Raw genomic sequence first — 16,925 nt, 5'->3', positions numbered from 1 at the left:
TGGACTTGTACAAACCTATTAGTGAAGGTCCAGTCACAGCCCACCCCGCTCCATGCAATGCTGCTCTATACAGCTAATTCCCACAATCCGCTGCTCGGTTGGCGGTAATTGAGGCAGAGTCAGATGGGAGGGGGAAGTGAAAAGATCTGGAGGACAAAAGGACTTGCAGGGGAGGAACTTGTCTTAGTTTAAGCGGTTGTGTAATAACCTCCGGTGGCATTTTGGAGGGCTATCGTGACAAGAAAGCACCGGAACTGCATCAAAAACCAGTCAACGCATTGGATAAAACAAGAATTTCCTGGCAGAGAAGAAAAATGCTGTGCCCCATTTATCAATAAGTGGCCTTGCAGCTGCTTGACGGAGAGAAATGTGGTTAATATGGCCGGAGAAAATTGAATTCCAAGATGGATGCTTGGTATTTGTACATAGAAAAGCTGCAGGTAATCTTCCGAGTCCACAGATACATAATCAGCACCTGGAAACGTAACGCAGACAGTTGGAGATGGGATCTCCTGTAACCTAATCTCCACCTGCACCAACACATTAAAGCTGAACTGCAGTGTTTGTTTAGGGAGCCCTTTATAGGTCAGGCTAAGCTGTTCACTCATGGAGCTAACGCCAATTCCCGGGTGTCAGAGGGAGGGAAGTGGGGGGAGCAATCATTCTAGTCATTCTAAAGCAACTCCATTACAGTAGGAGGCTCACAGCCTAGCCAATGGGCTTTTTACCGTTGGAAAGAATTAATCCTTCCTCCGAACTTCACAGCAAACAAGCCCCTTGCATCTGGTTTGTTCCGAGGAGACCTTTAACTGTAGGAAATACAGCTGGGTTTGCTCAACGCCCGCTGATTCAATCCCTGGCACTTGACCCTGCGTCCAGCCCGAAACTGTCTTTAAGTCCAACGACGGCAAAATGAAGCCGCGTTAGACAAGTGTTTCGAGCTATCAGGCAGTGCTCTGCAAACGTATCCATAAACAACAACCTTTTAAAATTTAATTTACGGTTGATCACAGTACAAAAACAGACCTGATCAACAATAAGTCGTTCATATTTATGAGGAGGAAGAAAAATGATACGCATTCGCAATTTTCTTTAAGTAATCCACCGCCGTGTTTGACAGTGACGGTGTGAAAGTTAGGAATGCGCTTGTAATGAAATCTAAGACAACCAGTTGTCTTCAAAAGTTACTTCATTAGTACATGCGGTATGTATCGATAGGTGGTTCTACACTATTCAGATTTTTATTTGAAGAATAAAAATTAAAAAATAGTGCACAATTGTCCTTTGTCTGCAATTCTACACAATGTTGTACAAAATGTAAAATCTTGATAAAAAAAGATGTAGTAAAGGTATAAAATGTGGTAATGTTCAAGGGGTATTGTTACTTTTACAAAGCACTGAACAATGACACATTTTCACAATTTTCACTTTCATTTACTTCCCCCTCCCCCCCACCCCACCCTGACTACTCAAGAAAATCAAGAATTCACTCCAACATGCACTTATCTGCCAGAACTACAAAGCCAGTCGAACACTGAGCAGGGCCCCTCATGCCGAGCAAACAGCTCTTGCCCATCCGGGCATAAGGACGGTGCCTCCGGTGGCGTCTGGCGGTGTCCGGAACTGGGAAATTGAGCTGAGAGCTGCGTGCTGGGACCACGTTCTGTGACCGCTCAATCAAATCTGGATCTAGGGAGTCTGGGAGCCGGGGCGATGCCTTGAGCTCCTCATGGCGTTGGTACGCAGTTTGTGTTGTTGCTGCGGGAGCGTCCAGATGGGGGACGGCTGCAGCTTTCAGGGAATGTCACTGCCTCACAGGGGAGGGTGGGTTAGAGGTGTTCCTCGGTTTGTATCTTTTAGTGGCTGGTATGTGTCAAAGAGACAGGCTTTCCCAGCAGAACAGTGCACTGTAACAAGATGATCGATGCTATTCACTTGAGCTGTCAGGGCATAATACTTCGGCTGATTGCTGTATTCACCAGGTAGATCTTTGTAGGACAGATGGCATACAGGAGCTTTCTTTTATGTCTTTGTATGACTCATGCAGCACTTGGACATAAGGCATTAAAATAAAGAAAAGTTGTGTATTATATATGGGATTTTTCCCCACTATGAACTAAATAAAAAAATGACAAGAGTAAAAGTGATTGTAAAGTCTGTCTGTTGCACCTCAAAACCATTGTTAGTTTTATAAATGGATCACAAATTCTTCACGGACAGGATGATTTATATATTTGTATTGAAATCAATACTTTCCAATTCAGCAAAGCATGAAACCGTTCTCTGCAGCGTTTGTACTGTGATGCATTTTTGCCAGGAGCAAAAAATAAGTGAAGCAAAATGCACTTGTCAGATCAATTCTCCAGCTAATTTCCAAGCGAAAGGTATTAAGTTTTTATAAAGACGTGGTCACTGCATCAGCTGGTTTCCGCAATACAGCACAGTTTTAAAACCACAGAGATGTAACTCTTGTGGTTTAAACTGTTTCTAGTATGAAGTCCCAGGCAGTGCAAATGGTCTTCAAGTTGTCAGTCAGCTGTGTATCATGGCTAAATGAAGGCAACAGGGAATTGGTTGGGATGAGATGGGGGGTGATAATTAAGACAACTAATGCATAAGCTGTACATTAATGAGGAGGGTATTTAGGTGGATGGAAGGATGAACTCTGTGGGTAGGTCTAAGTTTTTTGTCTTCCCGTTTTTTTTAAAGGGGAAGTGTCTGTCTTTTGTTTTTCTTCCTCGAAACTCAAAAGTTAAAAAGATATATGATCAAAAATAACATTGACACAGTTGGATGAAGAGAAAAAAAACTATTTGTCGTATGGTTACAATTTTTTAAGGCAGCGCTGTTTAAAAAACAAACTTTGACAAAGAGCTAAGACAAATGGCATGTCTGCGGGTAGAATAAACAGCCCAGTGCAGGCTCGGCAGATCCCCTGAAACACAGATTTATTTAACACAAAGCGGTAAATCTCGTAGTTTTATTTCTGTACGTATTGACGATTATGGTTTAAAGCGAATGGAAAAACTAAAATTCATTTTTTTCAGAAGATTTCAATATTACATAAAAATCCAGTTTTATTGGTTTTAATACAGGAGTACTACACACCCTCCAAAAGGAAGGTGATCCACAAAAATGTCATTGCTAAAGAAGTCGGCAGCTAGGGAGAGTACTGTATCCAAGCATTTTAATGGAAAGTTGAGTGAAAGGAAAACCTGCAGTAGAAAAAATATGCTAAAGCAGCAAAGATAACCGCCACCTTGACAAGCCAAGCCCATTCAAGAGTAAAAGGGGAGATTTCACACGTTGTGGACAGCGGCTGTAGTCGGAGCTTCATGAGCCACAATGAACAGAGTTGATGCAGTGATTCATGCAAAAAAAAAACTCTGACCAGGTGTGAATATACTGTGCAGTACATGGTTATCCTTTTTGGTAGCTTGACAGTTATTAATCAAACATCTTTAGGAATTATTCAAGTGAATTTTGGGTTATTATTTGCTGTAAGCCCTAAGTATCGAAATGAGTGAAATATACTGTGGTGTTATGAATCAATGAATGTTTAACTCTTTTACTTGAAATACTAAAACAAAAAAACTTTAAGATGGTACTTTAACTTATTGAGATGCACTTATACTTATCTGGTATTTATGCTTTTATCTTATCTTTGTGTGTAACTATTTAAAAAATACTTATTTTAAAATAACCTGCTGGCAATACGTATACAAAAAAGCACTTCCTGAATACACAAAATTAACTGATTATTACAAACACTTTTGTCACAGTCACATGTGTTCAATCATTCTCCATACGTACCCCTACAAGATTTAGGTTTACAGTAATCTTTTAAATGTATCAACACATTTGATGTGATTTGAGGTAATATTATAAGATAGATGTTTCTGAAGATTCTCAGTCAGCTTTCTCAGAATTGAGAAAGCTTCCTGGATGGGAAGCAAAATGTATTCAGCTTCAGAACAGAAGTTCTGTTGTTTTATTTTTTAACCTTTTTTGGAAACCCAGTTATCAAAGATAAAAATGTGAAAATACCAGTGGTAACATGTGAAAGTGCTGCACAGCCATTATGGTCAGGGTTTGATTACTGTAATGCTAATAGCTATAAAAATGATTTGGAATGTTACATTTTTAATCTGCAATTTTACATAAAATGTTAGTATTTCAAATCTGGCACTCTTTTTGCACTATTTTGTCTTTATAGAGATTCCAGTCTTTATCTCTAAAAAGAAAACGCTTGACTGAAAACAATTAAAAATCTAAATCTGCAAGGGGAATAAACATTGTTGGTCTTAAGTATCTGTGCTTAAAAATAATGGTATAATGGTTATAACTGGGTGAAATTAAATTTTTGCAGGAGAATTAGTACTTTCTAAGAGCAATTATATCAAGTCATGTATTTTTCTCTTATTACAGTAGCAAAGTGAACTTTTAAATTTAAACAGAATATCCGAGTCATAAAAAAGTTCCAAAATATAACTATTCACAGGCCTATCATTTCATCATTAGAAACCAGTTTAATATTTTAAGTAAACCTTGAGCTAAAATTATATTTGACATTGATTGAAAAAAAAATGTTGGGCTGTTCCCTCATCAAGGCTGACGTGTTGTTGCCCAATGCTCGTTTTGCTATTTGTTAACTGAATAGGTTCCCCTAATAACTTGCACCATATAAATCTTTAGCTTGCAGTTAATTCGCCCCCATCTGGAAAAAAAAAAGGCGGCGCAATCACTTGGCCAACGCTTCCTTTAAGAGGTTCGCCCCTGCTGTCAAGGTGAAAGGCTTTTCCATTCACATCTTGGCAACACCTTCGCTCGCATCCCCACCAGGCCACCTCCATTATGCTAACACTGGGGCTGCAGCGGACATTAATGGCACAAATACAGTTTGATTAGAGACCAGTGAGATATGACCACTTTAAATTAATGAGCGCGCTCACTAAGGGGGCAGAAAGTGATGGTCTCGGTGACTCTGCAGTGCTAACTCAGGAAAGCCTGACTTGAGTCGCATGGGCAGCCGAACAGCCGGACGTAAATGTTTGTTTTGTGCTCTTTATTGAAATGAGATATAAATTCTCTCCCTTGCTTTGCGGCGCTTGGGTGGGGGTGTACTGAAGCGTCGACGTGGAGGTGATTACTTTATTGCAGCTTGGCTACTCATCAATGCTTCGCATGGTTGCGAGTTGACCTATCGCTCAAGTAAAAAAAATAAAAAAATCGTTTATGGCACAATACACTGGATTTTTGGGATTCAACAGGCATAGATGAGAGAATGTGAGAGAAATAGCATACCTACCCAGTGGGAGTTGATTATGAAGCCTGCGCAGTTTAAGTAGTAACAAGGCAATATTGCATCTGCCGAGGCATTACAATCACTGTGGTAAAACTGGGCGGAAGACATAAAGGTCAGACATAAGTGGAAAGTAGGGCACAACAGAATTGCCTCCTACTTTCAAGAGAATAGCTTGTATATTGTAGGGATGGCTCACTGGGAATTTTGATCCACTGGTAATAAGCCTTGGAAGGCTTTTTTTTTTAAGTCACCCCCACTCCCCTCTCTCAGGCTCTTTTTCTGCCTTCTCCCTCTCTTGTTCGCCTTTTCTTATGATAATGCTTCTTTTAGAACTCTGCTCTTCTTTCCCCCTCAAGCTTTCTCACATTTGTCTCTGCTGTTTAAACCCTGACGGTTAAAAAAATTCTCCTGATGTTCACCATTAGCTCCATGACCCACACAGGCAAATGAACTATGGAGGATGCAGGCATTTCACATGGACTGCTTTCCGTATCCAGGTTTCTGTCTTGTGTTCTGCAAACTCCTGTCAGCCCAATTCCCTCGGTGGTGTTGGTTACCGCTGCCAATCGGAATGCACTCTACCAATCCCCATGCTTGCATGGTTATGTTTTCATCCCAGTCATTAATTGGTAATGTTAAATTTTGTCCATATTTTGTATGATATTGTTCTCGAAATTTATCACTGATGATATTTGGGCTGCTACAGTGGCACTCTGAGGAAATGTAGGTGTTTGTTTGACAAATAACAATGCATTGGCAACTAATACTGGATTAATGTCCCTCTGATGTCAGTACTTGGATGTGGGAATGACATCTAACCCAACATAATCATGTTATGAACTTGAAAATACTTGCAGGACTTGCTATTTGACATGCTCAGCAACCAAGCAAGCTATTAATGAATGTACAGTAATGAGCCAGAAATCATCACGAGAGCGAAAAAAAAAAAAAAAAATCTTTTTGTGAGAAACTCACTACTTTTGCACTCTGAATGTGGTGTTTGGTGACCTTTCTGTTCATTTTTTAATATTTCAGTAAAAATGAAAAGTATAATTAAGTTGCATCCAATCATGCAATGTAAATATTGCATTTGTTTTTTTTTTTTGTTTTGTTTTGTTTTTTTTGTTGGTTTTTTTTTATGCCATAACACATCCATGAATTATTGTATGGTCTATATACGGCCCTATTGATCCAATTCTGGTTCATTGTTTCCCAAAGTCCTCTTTTTCCATATTTACTGAATTCCACTTTTTGCATTCTAATCATGATTATTAAAGGACCACAGCTTAAGTTCCAGGATTTTTGCAGACGTCTGCCACCGTCTGGCCACAAGTTGAAATGACACCATTGTTGTGCACGTGCATGAGAGAAGAGGAAAAGCATCTGCCGTTGCCACTGCGCAGGTCTTTTGTTTAGAGGCGTAATATCTTCCGAGGTAAGAAAGGTATACATATTGAAGTTAGCACGTGTTCTCTTGCTAATGCATCGATTATAGTGGAGACTCAACAAAGTGGCCAGGTGAACCAGAGCATGCAGCACATCACGTGCACGCCCAAAGGATTCGGCCTGAATCACTCTCAGATGAACTGAATATCCAGCCTACAGAGGCAACTAAATGGAGGATAACTCATCTTACACTTCAGGCAATTGTGAGGACATGTATGGCAAAGAAAACAAATAATATTCAACTTCAAACCTTGCACCATGCACATTTAACTCAAGCAGTTAGTATTTATAAAGTGATTGGGGAAAAAAATATAAATGTATTTAACTTTCACTAATCTAGCAGTGCTGCGGATTAGAACGGGTGCTTTTGCAAGGTCATTTTTTTTTTCAAAGAATAAGTGTGCAAAACACACTGTCACATATTTCACATTTTATAAAATAAAGGCTTCCTTTTAAACATAATTTTACAGTTGGAATTCACCCTGAAAAATACTTCAGAAGCTATTATATAGCTTGTCCTGTTCGCTGATATCAGCAAATTGTTTTGGATTACATTTTGTTTGTTAAATTCTGCAATTCTGTCTAAATTTTCCATATCAGGGAAATCATAGGGCCGTATATAAAGTTTTTCTCTGATATTAGATTGGTTTGTGGGGTGATGAGGGAAACTCATCCTTCTATCATATGGCCCTTTCCACCTCATTTTGAGCAATCACAAGGTGTTCTTAGGCCAGAGGGGGGTATAAAGTCCCTCCAGCGGGTTTTAAGTTCACCCAGAGGGGTCACCTCAAGGTGGGAAGTTCTCTGGGGACCTCCAAAGGAATTTCTTCTGCCATGGCAACATGATAACATGCAGCACTCTCCGTTCTGCATACTGTCAGTCTGAGTCTTCTCCCAGCGAATCCGTTCGGGGAAAGGAACGACATTCAGCAGGACTTTCGGAGCTGATTGGGCGAAGTGACACCTAGTGCCCGCCTACTAAAGGTTGTGTCTTAGCCAATCAATGTATCAAATGAAAGGCAAGTGGCAGCGGCTCTTCTCAAAGTTCTCCTTGGATGATGGAGCTCCTCAACATTATCTCTAAAGGCAGAGTCCTGCAGCTCCAAAAATGGAAGCCAAGTTTAACTCCCTTTATGCCCTGGATTTTGTTCTTTTGCTGGTAATTGAACCCTAACTCATAGGTGAGGGTTGGAACAGTAAATCAAGAGCTTTGCCTTTTTGCTCGACTTTTCACACCATGACAGACCAGAGCAATGACTACATTACAGCAGTCGAGGCCCCATTCTGTCCACTTAATCTTTCGCTCCATCTTACCATCACTCATGAGCAAGACACCCAAGATAATTGAACTCCTCAACTTGAGGCAGAGAAGGAATAGCATAACAAACTGAAAAACTCCAAGTTCTTTTGTACTACGGTAAGACGGTGGTAATTGTAAAACTTTGCACAAGCCAGGATTACCTGTACTTGTTGTTGAGTTTTGAACAACAGACAATTCAGAAATACCTGTTGTGTACAAACCACTACTCTGCTCTGTCTTATAATGACGCCTGTGTTAACGATAGCTGATCGGCACTGACACAAATGCAGCACATCCATAACCTTTTGAAACTTCCAAAAACAGTACATCTAGAAAAACAAATTTCAACCAACAGTTTTCCCCTGGGCATGGCTGCTTATCCGACATTTTTAGCCAATGAATGTCCTTAATATGGTGTTGTTTTTAAAGATTCTATTCCAGATGCTCTCCCTGAGAAAATGTTTTTTCTACCTCACTTCTGTCCAGTTTGTGGCTAAAGTGAAGATAACTGCCTGGTTTAAGTTTAGAAAAAGAAACAGCACACCAAAGTGCATCTACCCCCAGACTTGGCCTGTCCTTTCTCACCTGAAACAATTATCTGTAAAAACAATTGAGGTGATGGGGGGCAATGGACATTTTTTTTCTTCTATTAGTTTCTGTCGTTTTGGTTTTGAATGTGTCTAGTGTGTGGAACTAAAGTCGATCTGTTCCAAAGAAATATAATACGACAATCTGGAACAGTTAAATTATGGAAAAATTGGTAAACACATTTATTTTAGAGAATAAAGAAATGACAGTTATTAAAAATAACTGTAGGGTTCTGAAACATAATGGATTTATTGCTTTTGAGAAACAAAATAAGAATATAGTTGTAAAGCAGTAAAAGTCTTGTAGTAATTTGAACAAAATTAGCTTTTTTTGATAATGACATTGAGTTGTGTTTGATTATATGGATGTTATTTTATTTTTATAAATGTGATTATTTTAGGGGTTCCTGGGGTTTGTTAACACAGAGTTGTAGGGAGGATATACCTGGTTGCAATGTGCCAACTTTGATTTTAATTGGAAATATGCTGTTTTGTGTTTTTCATGACATAGCTCCATACTTACCCAGATTTAAAATTCTAGATTTTCCAAAACGATGATTAAAGTAAATGTGTGATGTGAAAAATATTGTGAAAACAATGCATTTGCTAACCTTTATCCTGTAAAGAAATACAAGAATAAAAGAAAAGGTTAAGCAAGCTCTATTTCTGTTTCTGCATACTTCTCCATGGAAAATAGAAAAAAGCTAAGTCCAGACTTTTCAAGACTGCATAGGAACCCTGTTACAAAAATATAGCCAATGGAAATTTTAACTATCTAGAGGTACTTGATGTAGTTTTTGGAAACAAAAATCACATTTGCAATTATTTTAGTCAGTACTGAACTGAATTATTTACAAAAAATACTTTAGGTTTTTTTATTGCTCCACAGTAATAAGGGCAGAATTAGGAAACAGAATGAGGCTAAATGTTTGAAAAAGAAATCATTGGTTTTACTGGAATTTAAAATAATTGCCCTGCAAAGCCATTTATATAAAAAGTATTTTTCCCTTGCAGTTTTTGTTTTCTTTGTCAATTTTAAATTATCAAATTGGACAAAATTTTCAAATCACCACTTTTTTAATTTCGGAATGAAGTAAGCTGGTACATAGAAAAGACAGTCTTCAAATGATGATTTCATTTATTATTCTCGAAAGATCTTGATGATCGGCAAGACTTTTTTGGAAAATATTCTGTGGACTGACAAGAAAAAAGTGGAACCCGTGCGTGGCATAAAACTAACGCAGCATAACGAAAAATAACATGATTCCCAACACGCTGGTGGAAGTGTGATGGTCTGGTGCTGCTTTGCTTCTTCCGGACTTTGTGTGCTTCCTGTAATTGATGGAACCACTAATTATGCTCACTGGCAGATGATCCTGAGGGAGAATATCCAGCCATTAGTTGGTGACCTTAAGCTCTAGTGCACTTGGGTTATACAGCAGGATAATGATCCAAAGCACATCAGCAAGTTCACCTCTAAATTGCAAGAAAAGAAGAGAAAAAAGGGAAGGTGTTCTGGAGTGGCATAGTCCAAATCCAGAATTAAATCCAACAGAGATCCTGTGTCCTGACCTTGAAGGTTGTCAGGCTCAAAAAAACGTTTCAATGTTGCTGACTTAATCACTTCTGAAGTGACGAGTGAGCCCAAATTGTTCCATCGTGAAGTAAGAGTCGTTGCCAATCACCAAAAACAACCTTTGGATGTTGTTTATGCCATGAGTGGAACAGGCAATTCATAGGTTTAGGGGGCAAATACTTTTTTTTACTCAAGGCCACGTAGGTTTGAAATGTTAATTTCCCTTGATAAATCAAAAACGAGTTAATTACCTCAGATATCACCTTGTGTTTGAGCTGAAATCTGCGAAGGAGCAAATAAGTGGTCTTTTATGCCCGGCCTTAGATGACGTAACTAATAATTATTTTGAAATTGTTTTTCAATAATTTTCCGTAGTCTCTACTAAACAGAGGCACAGAAGGCAAGAGTTGCAACTAGATGTAAGTGTGCAAATTAAAAATCAGATTGAAGTGATGGTAAAAAAAAAATAAAAAAAAAAGACTAAAATATCTAAGAGGGCCTGAACCTGTATTGTGTGGTAAGAGTGATCAGGCTCATTATTCATCCCCAGTAAGCCCCATATTGGGTGGATGGCTTTACTGTCCCTCCTCCTGCCCTTCACCTCATTGATTTACTATTACTTTCTCAAAGGTAAGGGAGAGTCCATTAAAAGCAGCCTTCTATGTGTCGGTGCATAATGAAACTTGCAGCATGTGTCTAAGTCCGCGTGCATCCATGTGCGAGCTGATGGAAGCCTTACATCTGCACTTGTGCGGCCATGAATCAGCGGCACGTCGGCTGTTAATGTAAAATCAATGTTCCAAATTAACCACAGGAACCCCGTCTCTGATTTTTTTTTTTTTTTTTTTCCCCAGCCCCTCTCTCTGGACAAGACGTGTCCTTGGGCCGAGTGAGGGAGTAGCAGCAACACGCTGCTCGGTTCCATGTGAAACGGAAATGGCAGATGTAGAAACGTACAGCAAAAAAAAAAAAAACAACAGAGGCAGAAGTTACGCAAAAAGAAAAAAAAAAAATCACTCATTCGCCTAATGTATGCTCGGTGCTGCACACAGTGAAAGAGCACTACACAGGTCCACCAGCACATCCCCCCCCCCCCCTCTCTCCCCCCAACCACCCCGTCTAATTCGCATAGTGCTGCATCCATTAAAATTAAGCCAAGGTATCCAGCTTAAGGCTGCTGCTGATAAGGTCAAAGGCATAGCGAGCATTGCAACACTCATTTCTCCCCCAACATAATCGCACCTACTCTTGACAAAAATCTGCATAATGTTTCATGTATTGCTGCTAGCCAGAGTGAACGAGGGGAGGTGCGGAGGGGGGGGGAGGAGGGGGTGGAGCCAGCGGCATATCCCTCAAAGTCAGAGCCAAATTGAATCTGCAGGTGCAAATGTGGCATGCGTGCTGGCTCTAAGATGCACAGCTATCTATATTTATATGAATAAAATATGGCTGGTCAAGGGGGCCACGCGCCTGCAGGGAATAAGTTCCTGCGGCAGACAGAATCAATCATTATATGCCACTGAAATGCGTTTATCGCAGGCTCGGACCTCTTTATTATGATTTCATGGTGTCTGATATGGGCTTTCTCCTTCTGTTACTCTGCCTCAGCTAAAAACAGACAGAAGACGGGCCGCCTCCGAATGCGACTTGCGAGAATTCCTAACCCGGCACAGGAGCGTTCGTGTGCCCGGGCGAATGCATCCATCTCGTGTGCTTCGGTCGCTGCGGCTCCATCGATACCCGACAGCTGATCCAGCACCTATTAATTAGCACGATGACGTGCCGTATGTGTCAAAGCGAAGGGAGAACAGATGGAGAAGCACAGCGATGGACTTTTTAAACGTCCTCCTCCTCCTATGCTCGTGTTTGAAGCTGCCGTATGGGCATATGTCTTCATTATGTCCGGGCTCTGGTGTAAATTTGCTAAATCCCAGATTAATCAGCAGATAATAGCATTAGTTTAGGCTTTTGTTTTCCTCAATGCTTTAAACGGTGCGACTACTCACTTATAGCTGAATTCCTAACCTAAAAAAAAAAAAAAAAAAGCTAAGTAAATGTCAGTGGACACAAAGGAAGCATCACATCCCAATCTGACCTTTGATACAGAATAAAAGCAGCAAAATGTCATAGATGTTGCCATCAAAGCCCGTTTTGATCTGCAGCGCTTTTGCATTCCAGCTCTCTTCCCGTTCCGGATGATGATTGTAATTTAGGCCCGTGACCCTGTCGATCCACTCGATCCAAAAACAACCCATTCTTTCACCTTTAATCCTCTGCCTCTGCTGTTTACTCCATTTTACCGGGCGGCTGTGTTTGCCTGTGAAAAGGATGCTATCAGAGCGAATCACGCTTGGCTGAACAACCTGATCCCCTCCGAAACGTCTCCTGAATGTTACGCAGTTCACTCAGAGGCTCTGGTAGATCCCCGGGTATCTCGTTATGGGGATTATGGAGGAAAAAAAAAAAAAAAAGATTCATTTGAATCAGATGGTAGCACGCGGGGGCCAGTTACTAATATAAAGGTTTAAAAAAAATGTTTTTTCCAAAAAGCTAAAAATGTTCCCTTCATATCCTTCCTGCGATTTCCAAGTATTTTAGTACGCCAGACGAAGTGGTGGAGGGGCCAGCATTTACTACGGCTCCACGGAGCACAACATAATGCAGCTTCTGTGCACTGCGGGGCAGCTGGCCGAAAGGATTACAAGAGAGATGAGTTCTTCTATTTGGAGATATTTCCAACAAGGACAGTCACAGCGTGGAAACCAAAAAGGGAAAAGCTAAAATATTATGAAAGTTAAGCAAATTTGCATATTTTGTTTCTATTTTATTTTGGCTTAAATATATGCAGAAGTGTTAAAACAACATTGAATGTGCTATAATTATAACAAGGGTGGTCAATATGTTTATTTTAGAAGCTGAAGAAATGATTGTGCCCTTTCTGTTTTAAAATGTAAGCAATTAGATTGTGTAACGCATTACGTAATTTTTGTAAATACTGTTACAAATAGCTTTTAGACCAAGTTATCACACCATCAGAATCTAGCCTATACCTGATTAAAACGGAAAAAAAATCATCTTTTACACTTTTTGTATTATTTTGACACAGACGCAAGTAAAATACAAAGAATTAACACCAGCTGAATTTATTTTTAGTGTTGAAATAAACATGCTCACTGCGTAAAACATTATGAAGCATTCACTTTGTGCTCGGAAGTAGCAAGATCACCGCCTGGAGTCAGAATCTCAACTAGAAAAGCTGACAGCCACTGAACGCCTCCGATCCAAGTTATTAACCCATATGGCTGCCACTTAACAGTTGCAGACTAGAGCTATTTATTAGCACTTCTGATAGATTGTATTACATTAAACCACTGGCACACACATTGCATAGCAGAGCTGGAATGCATAAAACTGAGGTAAATACTATGTGGCTTATGTTACTAATAGTAGATAGCCCCAAAATAAATAGCGAATCCTACTGCTTTTCCAACTTGAAACAAAAACGCATCTTCCCATGTGACATTCCCAGATCAGAGCTCTTGCTTGTACGACACTTTTTAAGGAGTAACACAAGAACAGGAACTGATATTGGCTAATTAGTAGGGCTGCCTCCTGAAGTGGCCAAGTTTCAGACATGGTTTGGTGAACATCGCCTCCTTTAGTTTACACACTGGGAGTATTTCTCAACTGACAAATGTGTCTTTCTTGCAGGTGAGGGGGGAATTTTGTAGCCTGCTGCCAGCCAGCTGATCAGCAGTGTGTAGCCACAAATAGGGGAGGTGCCTAGAAGTTCTCCTATATAACCCACATCGTCAGAGGAAACGCGGGTCTTTCCATCGCTGACATCCTCTATAGTATCTAAACAAAATGACTTTTAACCATAGTTGGTAAAATGTAAAACTGGGGGAGCAATCTTTAAGCCAGCTGAGTGGCAGTGCACAGCAATGGATGGAAGAGGGGCATCAAGGCTTCACTGCATGACGCATTCAACCCGAGAAAAGTCGGGTTACTCTGGTACTGCCTGAGCATCTCAGTAAAAGTGCCTCAGATCACCTAAACGGTCTGAACAATGTTTTGCGGTTTTGAAACTGTGAAAAATGAAAATAAAAACTTCTGCCATAGGTTGAAACTGCAACAGGCGCATAAAAGGCAGAAAAAAAAGAGGGATTCAATTGGCTTGAACCATGTAAGGTTAAAGTCCTCAAACTCCACTTCCAACCAACTGTGGCGTTCAGCTGCCCACGCATACAACGCGCCCCTGTAGGGAACCTGCTGCCCTCTTGCCTATAGGAAAAAAAAATGAATATGGAACACCCACACTGTGCTGCCTGTCATGCTCCTAGATCCCCCCCCCCCCCCTCCCCAAAAGCCACTGCAGGCACAATACCTCGTCTCCTACCGCAGCTCTGTTCCCTTCACACACAGATCAATAGGCAATTCGCAAGCCCACTCACTTAAAGAGTATGACTTGTTGTGAACATGTAATATTGATTTGTTTTGAGCAAATGTGGCAAAATTAATGAAGTAAACCCGTTACTGTTTATCACTGTGGAAGGGAGGGAGGGCTGATGCAACAATTCCAATGGGTGTTTTGGGGCTCAGAGTTTCTGACCCCATTATTTTTCATGCAGCTTTAGAGAGTTCGCCTCATAAACGTTAGCTTCAGAGGATAACTAAACGTTGCGTATACGGGAAAAAAAAAAAGGTCAGGTGTCACGGGTTTCCTGACAAAAGTGGGTGCAGTGTGTGGCCTAGTGCGTGAGCCGGGTGTTACCACAGCAAAGCGTAGTTTTCATATAAAAGCAGCTGCCCTGGCTGAGTCATTTGCATCGTGCAGGCCGAAATCGATTGCATTCAAAGCTGGGAAGAAGCAAGCACCCAAATGGAGGGGGGCGATTCCTACTCTTCCTTTGCATCCACATCCCTGAAACGTTCAAGAGGAAAATGGCACGCGTCATACTCTGATGGCAGAATTAGTGGGTGTCATCCCGCTCTCTGTTTACCAACCAGATCCCTGGGTGTGTGTGGGTGTAGGACGACGAGCAGGTGATCAGGTTCGCTGGTGATGTGGTGAGTGCTTCTCAGCCGCCGGGTTAATTGCGTAAAAAAGCCAGAGATCCGGCATGTCAGCGCGGCTGTGAAGGCGATCCGGGCAGTGTTATAGAATATAAAACATCCTTCAGTAGTTTGTGTTTGTTTCAGGGTTGTTGGTTTTTTTTCTGGAGGGGAATATGTAACAGAGAAGGGTAGTGTGTGTGTGTGTGTGTGTGTGTGTGTGTGTGTGTGTGTGTTGGAAGGGGGGGGGGCAGGCACCATTGTATGGATTTTCTAAAGACGCGTCTGGTTCTCTTTTGACACATGTCTTTAGTTGGTTTGACTTGTTTGCCTCAGCGCAGTCCGAATCTGCATCACGCACAGTTGCGCAAAAAAAAAAAAAAAAAAAAACCGCTACAGCGATGGGTTCCAGGGCCAGCCGTCTGCCTAATTACTGTTCACCCCTTTCCTGAAATCTCCCAGCCTTATTCCTCACTATGTGTCTGGGCGATAATAAAACGAACGGATCCTCGTGAATTAAAGCGTTACGCGTCAACTTGGTAAAATGCGCCAAAAACGGACATGACAAGAGAAAACTTACCCGGTGCAATCATCGTCGCATTCAAAAGCGGTGCCGTCTATATTCCCATCTCCATCGACTGAGCAGGAAAAAAGCGTTTTCACGCAGCTGACGAGAAATCAGTTCTCGGCTTTCATCCGAGGAGGGGGGGGGGGGGGGGGGAACAAACGCGCGCACACGAACGCACGGGTTTCTTTCTATGAAGCAAAAAAAAAAAATGTTCCAAAAGCTGTGGGGGAGAAATAAAGGAAGAAGTGCGGATACAGCTCCCTATGTTCCCTTGTGCCCTTCCCTTGCCCGTCTTCGGAGCGGCCGATCAGGAGCTCATCTCCTCCCTCGATCAAGTGTCAGGCGGACCACATAGATGCGCCGCCGTCTCCTCGGCAGTCATTAATATGAGCACAAACCTGCACCCGACGCTCCGGCTGAAGCGGCCAATGGCGTCAGAGGAGCGGCACAGGCTCCGTGCAGCATCCCCGCTCTGATTGGCTGACCGGAGCCGTCAGTCATCTTCCCAGAAGCCCGTTCTCTCGTCTGCTGTGTCTTTCTTCTGTTGGAGGTGAAGCCCGCTGCAAAAAATATCATTTCAGGAGCCTCGGAAATGGGGTTTGAGAATAAGAACCCAAAGCAAGTGTTATTTTATTTTTATTTCATATTTGATTGATTTTATTCAGATTTTAAAAGATACTTTGACAAAAAATAATTGCATGATTTTGAAGCAGAACAGAATGGTTTCCTTCTGCAGAGATGTCGTTTTTGATGTATTATGTTTTAGTTTGTTTTGTTTGTTGTTCATTTGGACTAATAAAGTTGACAGAATGTTTAAATGATTTAAATTTTTTCAAACAGATATTTCTGAGTTGCCCAGTTTTTGCCTCTGCCCAGGGTCCCTACATGGTCACGCAAAATCAAAGAACTGTCCAGGTCCTTGCGTGCTTTATTTTTTTTCTTCCTTCTATCATTTCATCATTTTGTCCTCCATTCCTTCCATTTTTGTGTCCTTTACACTTTTTTTCATTTTGTGTCCTTTGCTCTTTTCTTTTTTCATTCTTTACTCTTTCCTTTATTCTTGTGTCCTACCTCCTTTCTTTCACTAT

At 41.1% G+C, this 16,925-nt stretch overlaps 1 protein-coding gene across 1 annotated transcript in view; it reads right to left on the bottom strand.

Annotated features, from left to right (window-relative positions):
* LOC105933848 (leucine-rich repeat neuronal protein 3) overlaps positions 1–16,233 on the bottom strand; it is a 29,276-nt gene extending 13,043 nt beyond the window's left edge. The window contains exon 1 of the mRNA XM_012873565.3: positions 15,850–16,233. The gene's annotated coding sequence lies outside the window, so the exon portion shown is untranslated. The remainder of the gene's footprint in view (positions 1–15,849) is intronic.
* Between the last annotated feature and the right edge of the window lie 692 nt (positions 16,234–16,925).

This window comes from Fundulus heteroclitus, chromosome 17 (genome assembly GCF_011125445.2).
Source record: "Fundulus heteroclitus isolate FHET01 chromosome 17, MU-UCD_Fhet_4.1, whole genome shotgun sequence".
Taxonomy (NCBI): domain Eukaryota; kingdom Metazoa; phylum Chordata; class Actinopteri; order Cyprinodontiformes; family Fundulidae; genus Fundulus; species Fundulus heteroclitus.
The sequence above is the reverse complement of the archived record's forward strand: the minus strand, read 5'-3'. Positions and strand labels throughout refer to the sequence as shown.